This window comes from Lissotriton helveticus, chromosome 10 (genome assembly GCF_964261635.1).
Source record: "Lissotriton helveticus chromosome 10, aLisHel1.1, whole genome shotgun sequence".
In the NCBI taxonomy this organism is placed as follows: domain Eukaryota; kingdom Metazoa; phylum Chordata; class Amphibia; order Caudata; family Salamandridae; genus Lissotriton; species Lissotriton helveticus.
Genome location: NC_136071.1, coordinates 1,219,003,923 through 1,219,010,199, shown reverse-complemented (window position 1 = coordinate 1,219,010,199; position 6,277 = coordinate 1,219,003,923). Strand labels below are relative to the sequence as shown.

The 6,277-nt window shown below is 44.1% G+C and overlaps 1 pseudogene; it reads left to right on the top strand.

Annotated features, from left to right (window-relative positions):
• Positions 1–671: 671 nt before the first annotated feature.
• On the top strand, positions 672–2,273 carry LOC144785702 (thiol S-methyltransferase TMT1B pseudogene; annotated as a pseudogene).
• Positions 2,274–6,277: the final 4,004 nt, after the last annotated feature.

The window sequence follows — 6,277 nt, the reverse complement described above, 5'->3', positions numbered from 1 at the left end:
GTACACTCCACGGGCCGAAATTAACCCAGTGCACAATACAATTACAGCATGGTACAAGACGGGCTAATAAACTCCCGGCATATGCCACCGGCCCTGCCTTACAACACCATCCTCAAATAACAGTGATGCAGGAGAATAAAACGCAAAAACTTCTGGGCGAAATGGGACTGCATACAATGATTGAAATATTTCCCAATGGCTAATTCATAACACAATTGGACGTTATCCCAGCTGCTAACCGCACGCCGCTAATGTTATTTGCATATTTTAGATTACGAGCTGCAGTGAGATATTTATCCTACATTTCCTGAAGAACCCCCAACGCACAATACCCTAAAGCACTCTAGAGCATCGACTTGTAGCAAATATTTATTTATTCGTTACTTCTTTATAAAAAAACAAATTAATTAATTACATTTCCTTGCATAAAGGAATAATTCTGGACATGATTGGCAATCTATTTATCGTGTACAAAATATATACTATTAATTCCAGCTTTGTGTGCTATGGAACACCCTTGTTTGTAACGAAAAAACATACCGGTAACCTGAATGTGGACTCATCTGTGCATATGGTGTGCATTATTCCTACAAAGTAAATCCAGCGCAGCTCAGACACGCATCAGCTCGAGAGCGCAGACCTCAGAGGCGGCGGCGCCCTCGGCTCCGAACATGGGCCTTCTCATAGCCACCCTTCAGGGGGGCATCATGCTGCTGACCCTGCCAGTGCACCTCTTGGCTCTCTTAGGAGTATGGCAGCCACTAGCCAATAAGATGTTTCCGTACGTGTTGGCCACATTTAGCCACGTCTACAACCGGAAGATGCATTCCTTCAAGAAGACTCTTTTCACCAATATGCTAGACTTCGCCGGCCCCGGGGGGAAGCTCAACATTTTGGAGGTCGGAAGCGGAACGGGAACAAATTTCCAGTTTTTCCCGCCAGGATGCCGAGTCACGTGCACGGATCCGAACCCAGACTTCGAGCGCTTCCTGGGCAAGAGCGTTGCAGAAAATGACCACGTCTGGTTCACACGCTTCCTCGTGGCGTCTGGGGAAGACATGTCGGCGGTGGCCAGCGGCTCCGCGGATGCTGTGGTCTGCACGCTGGTGCTGTGTTCGGTGCGGAACGTGGAGGGGGTCCTCAAGGAGGTGGTGCGAGTCCTCAGACCGGTGAGTATTCTGTAGTGCTATTTTGAGATGTACAAGTTTAATATGGCAGCTGACTTTCACTTTCTCTGAGTCACTATTTCGAAGCGCAGATTACAAGGGAAAACTCGGCAAAGCAATAGCTACGACCTATATATTGGGCAAATGGCACTGGTTTCCTGACCCACACTTCACATGAATTATGTCAAAGCTGAGATTATTACTTGTTCACAAATTACATATTTTAGCCAATAGAACGTGTGCACTTTCTAAACTTGTAGGATTGCACATTCATAAAGGTTAAAATTTACAGAGACTTTATCTGCCAGCCTATGGCGTTACTTACCCAAGCGAAGGGTCGTTTATAGGAATTCCATTCCATTGTTTGATCCTCTACCCCTTTCCTAAACAATTCCATGTTCCGCATTTTATGCAGTCTATGCTTCATAGCATGTATGGAAAACTTGGAATCACTGAAAAATCATAAAAATAATGCATGTAGGAGGCAAGAAATGATCCAGGCTTTGTAGGCAACAGGCACCTCTATGTAGGATCCTGGGCAACACCCACCCTCTTGCTGAGGCAGATCTTTATCTTTTTGTTAGGAATGTCGCAAAGCACACTTTTGAAAACACTGCACTTCACGTGCACAACTCGACTTGTGTCATTTGTATCGGTGTAAACCTACGATTTTGTGTACTTGACTGTACGCTTCTCCACATTTTAGTAAGTCAATGCCAAACATACTTTTATGATGCTAGTAATACAAAATATATATATCTCTCTCAAAAAAAATATATATATAGATAGATACACATAGAGAGAGACAAATTGTGTTTATAATTTTTGAACTACAGTAACTCATTATTCCTCTAATAACTAGTATATCTTTTCCGGAAAACCAACTGGCTCTGCAGATTTTCCTTTATTTATTCCAGTATTTTCTAAAGTGTTAATTTAGGGAATTGGATATCCTTAAACAAAGTAGCTTAACTTCCTAGTTGAAATATTCTCTCTATAGGTCAGAACTATGATCTTGAAACTCCAAATATATTTCCCTTACATTTTCTATTGTTGTTGAAATATTATTTCTACTTTTTTTGGCCTTTGTCTTCTACAATAGAATGACATTCCTAGCATACAATTCTCCAAAAGCAACCCCACCTCAGCTTACTCAAATTATGATTCAGAATGCCTTACGCCTAAGAGATGTTTACGTGCCTCTGTTGCCTGCAATGTGTGGGGGCTCGCAGTGTGTGTGGGGGCTCGCAGTGTGTGTGGGGGGGCTCGCAGTGTGTGGGGGGCTATGTGTGGCTGTGTGTGTGGGGGGCTCTGTGTGGGTGGGTGTGTGGGGGGCTCTGTGTGGGTGTGTGTGGGGGGCTCTGTGTGGGTGTTTGTCATTTGCGAGAGATTAAGCTATTGGCATTGTAAATGACAATGCCATTTATTTATGTTAAAAAAACATAAATAAAAATAATGTCAAGAGCAATGCCAATAGCTCTAACTTTAACAAAGGCAAAACCATTGCATTGTAAATGCTTGTTACAGCATGGCTGAGCGACTTGCAATGATGCGGCATCTCTGACCCCTGCGTACACCCAACACACAAGTGTGAGGCTTGCCCTATCGGCGTTCTCAGATGGTAAACACCGGCACCCAGTAACCTTGGCAGGGTGACCTAGCCCCTTCATCCGGTATGACACACACTCATTAATCCGGGCAGGACGCTTTGCAATTGAAGGGGCATATTACCAACACAGGCGATAAAATTATCGCTTGCTTTATCGGCAGAAAACTACCGCAAAAGCGGCTTTAGCGGCAGTTTTCTGCCGATAAAGCAAGCGATAATTTTATCGCCTGTGTTGATAATATGCCCCGAAGTTTTTTACTTTAATATTTCTTTTAGTGCTGGAGTGCCCTCAGGTAAGTGTTATTTGCTGTCTGACACTCTATGTCAGTGCAGTTGCAGGCTGTCATATTTCCTCCTCGCCGCTCTTTCTGCTCGTTCCTGCCCCCACCACAGTTGTATCAAGGGCAGTGAAGGGGGGTGCTGCTAGAACAGTAAATGTTTCAGCACCCAGGCTAATATGCAGCATAGCTCAATACATATAAGGGCCCAGGTGTGGCGTAGCCAATAGGTCTTGTCTTTGGGACCTTATAAGTGTTTAGTTATCCAGCACATTATCCTGGGTGCAACAACATCAAGGGCCAGATGTAGGTGTCCAAATACCGGTCGGAAACGGCCGAAAATACAGATTTCCGGCCGTTTCCGACCGGTATTTGGACATTGGTATGTAGGGGCAGGTAAAATTACAGAATCGGTAATTTTACCGATTCTGTAAATTTACCGATTTGGTAAAATACCGAATAGGTAAAATTACCGATTCTGTAATTTCAGATGTAGGTAGCACTGTTTTCAGTGCTACAAGGGTTTAAGAATTCTTAATTTACCACCAACTAGTAGTTGGTGATAAATTAAGAAAACCATTTAAAAAGCATGTTTTTTGCTTTTTTAACAGTGCCATGTTGCAGACGTATGTCAGCAACATGTGCACCCATGCACAATTGAGGGGTGCAACAGGGTTTCAAAGTGACACCCTGCCACCCTTCAATATTTCCCCCAATTACCGAATCGGTATTTACCGATTCGGTAATTGACATTGAGGCCCATAGGAATCAATGGCAGTTACAGACTCGGTAAATACCGATTCATTAAGTACGGAATCATACCGATTCGGTAATTAATTCGGTAAATATACCTACATCCCGATTGCCAGTTCTTAAATACCGAATCGGTATGATTCGATATTTAAGAATCGGTAATCCGGAATTACCTACATCTGGCCCCAAGTGTTGCTTGGCTAAAGACTTATAAGGTCCCAAAGGCGAGCCCTATTGGCTATGCCAATGCTTGTTCTCCCTTGCCCTTAAAACAAGCATTAAAAATGCAACAGGTCTTGCCTTTCATTAAGTTAAAGCCATCTGCTTTGCTGTACAATACCATTAGCAAAGCAATGGCTTTAACTTTATTAAAGGCGAGACCTATTGCATTTTCAATGCTTGTTTAAATGGGTATTGATTGTTACCCAAGACAGAGAACTTTCTAGAAATAAATAAGCGGAGCCGCAGCGTGGTTAAGACGCAGGTAACGCCCGTCTGTTTGCCTATAAGTCGCCACACCCAACATCTGTCTTTTCACCATCGCCACACCCAACATCTGTCCTTTCACCGTCGCCACACCCAACATCTGTGTTTCACCGTCGCCACACCCAACATCTGTCCTTTCACCAGAGGCGACTCATCGAGGGAGCTCCCGTTGCCAAGGAGACCAGCATTCTTCTTGTGACTGGAGCAGCAGCTGATCAAGATAAGTGCATGCTTTCAAAAACACGTCACATTCTTGTCCCCAGGCCCAGGGAGTGACTTTAATGCCTTTGAACTTGATTCGACCTGGCAGCAGACTTCGAGGAAGCCTCTTCCTTGATAATTAAGGCTGGTTATTTATCACGAGGGTGATTTTTTCTTTCTAGCATTTTATTCATTTAACATTATCTGTTTCTTGGAAACTAAAAGGTTTTAAGTTTATCACGATTTAGGTTTACCACAGAAAGGACTGTATGAACAGGTGCGAATAACTTAAGCACTGTTCAAACTAAAAGTGAACTTGAACAGTTTAGCACTAAGTTTCATACAGATGTTTTTTATGTTTTAGAGTCCATGTTATGTTAAGAGCCAAATAACTTCTCCTATGCAATTACGCCTTCAACAAGACAAGCTCTACTGTTAAAAAATCACGTTGCTGAGAGCACATACATACCGAAAGATAATTTTGTTTAGATCAATACAGAGATAGTAGGTCATAATCACATTCGTAAAAAATCAGTGGGTAATAATTCCTTTATTTCCTTAAAGCATAGAACAGAAGTTACATCCGCCTTCCAGAAACGACGGAGCTTGGCTGGCCCTGGTGAGTCGCGGCAGTGTTTCTTTGTTCTCTCTCTCATCCCAATTCCCTTTCCCTCTCGCAACAATCGCCAGGGCTCTGGAACTGATCCAATGGTGTCTCTTTTTTTTGCTTTTTTTATATTTCTGATCGTAATTTTGCAGTGGTTGACTGGTGCAGAACGCAGACTGTGTATTGATTTTATTTTTTATTATCTTTGTCTTCAAATGCAATAAACAGAAATAAATCTTTTTTTTAAAAACAATTGCCAGGGCCCCTGTTTCTTCAGTAGCGCTGAGAGTTGTCGTAAGTGAGTTGAGGAGCTATCATCTCCCCTGCAGACAAGCCTGCATTTCAGGTGAGTGCTGGACTCTCAACTCACACCCATTAGCCAGGAGACTCCCGTACCAAAAGCCACCCCCTTTGATCCCTAGTAGTGATGTTCAATATCGCCCCGCCTTACCACATGTGTCCCTCTTTAGAGCCAACCATCACCTGCAGCAATTGAGTCCACCCTCTGCGAGTCCCTTCGGCCTCCCTAAGATCGCCGTATGACCCCAGGGCGGCTGCAGGGCTGTCGGAACCTCTCCATGACCATCACCGTGATTTCTATAAGGAGATGAGAGCTGGGTTAGGGGACTATGGACTATGATTATACATCTGAATGATAGCGTTTGTTATTTGTTGTGACTGAGCCCAAAAAGTTTGGGCCGTGCCGTTGCGGAGTGAGAACCCCAAGGAATCCCTCGAAGACCAACACTTTTTAAAGCCACTCTGAAGGGCAACAGGAATTGTACAGAAGGCCAGATGACAGGCCAGCTCGAATCTTGAAATTAATACGGATACGCAGATCTGGGCCCCGATTCAGAACTCACCCCACTCCTGGGCTTGCCTTGGCACCAAAACTTTAGAGAAGGACCAACCAGAGATACCATCCACCCCCTCCTAGGCTATGCTGCTCAACACCAAAGTAGGAATTGCAGGACCCTTGACATTGTTTTGCCTCCCGCAGCAAAACATGTGCCCTAAAATAGCAGGCACCATGCCACCAATGAATGCCCACTGCCATCAGCCCAGACCTGCATGGCCCATGCTCCAAAACTTCCCTTTGTACTGAGACACGAGGACGAGGATTCCTTGATAAATAAGTTTACCCACTGGAAACGCTGTGTAGGAGGCTTGAGATCCA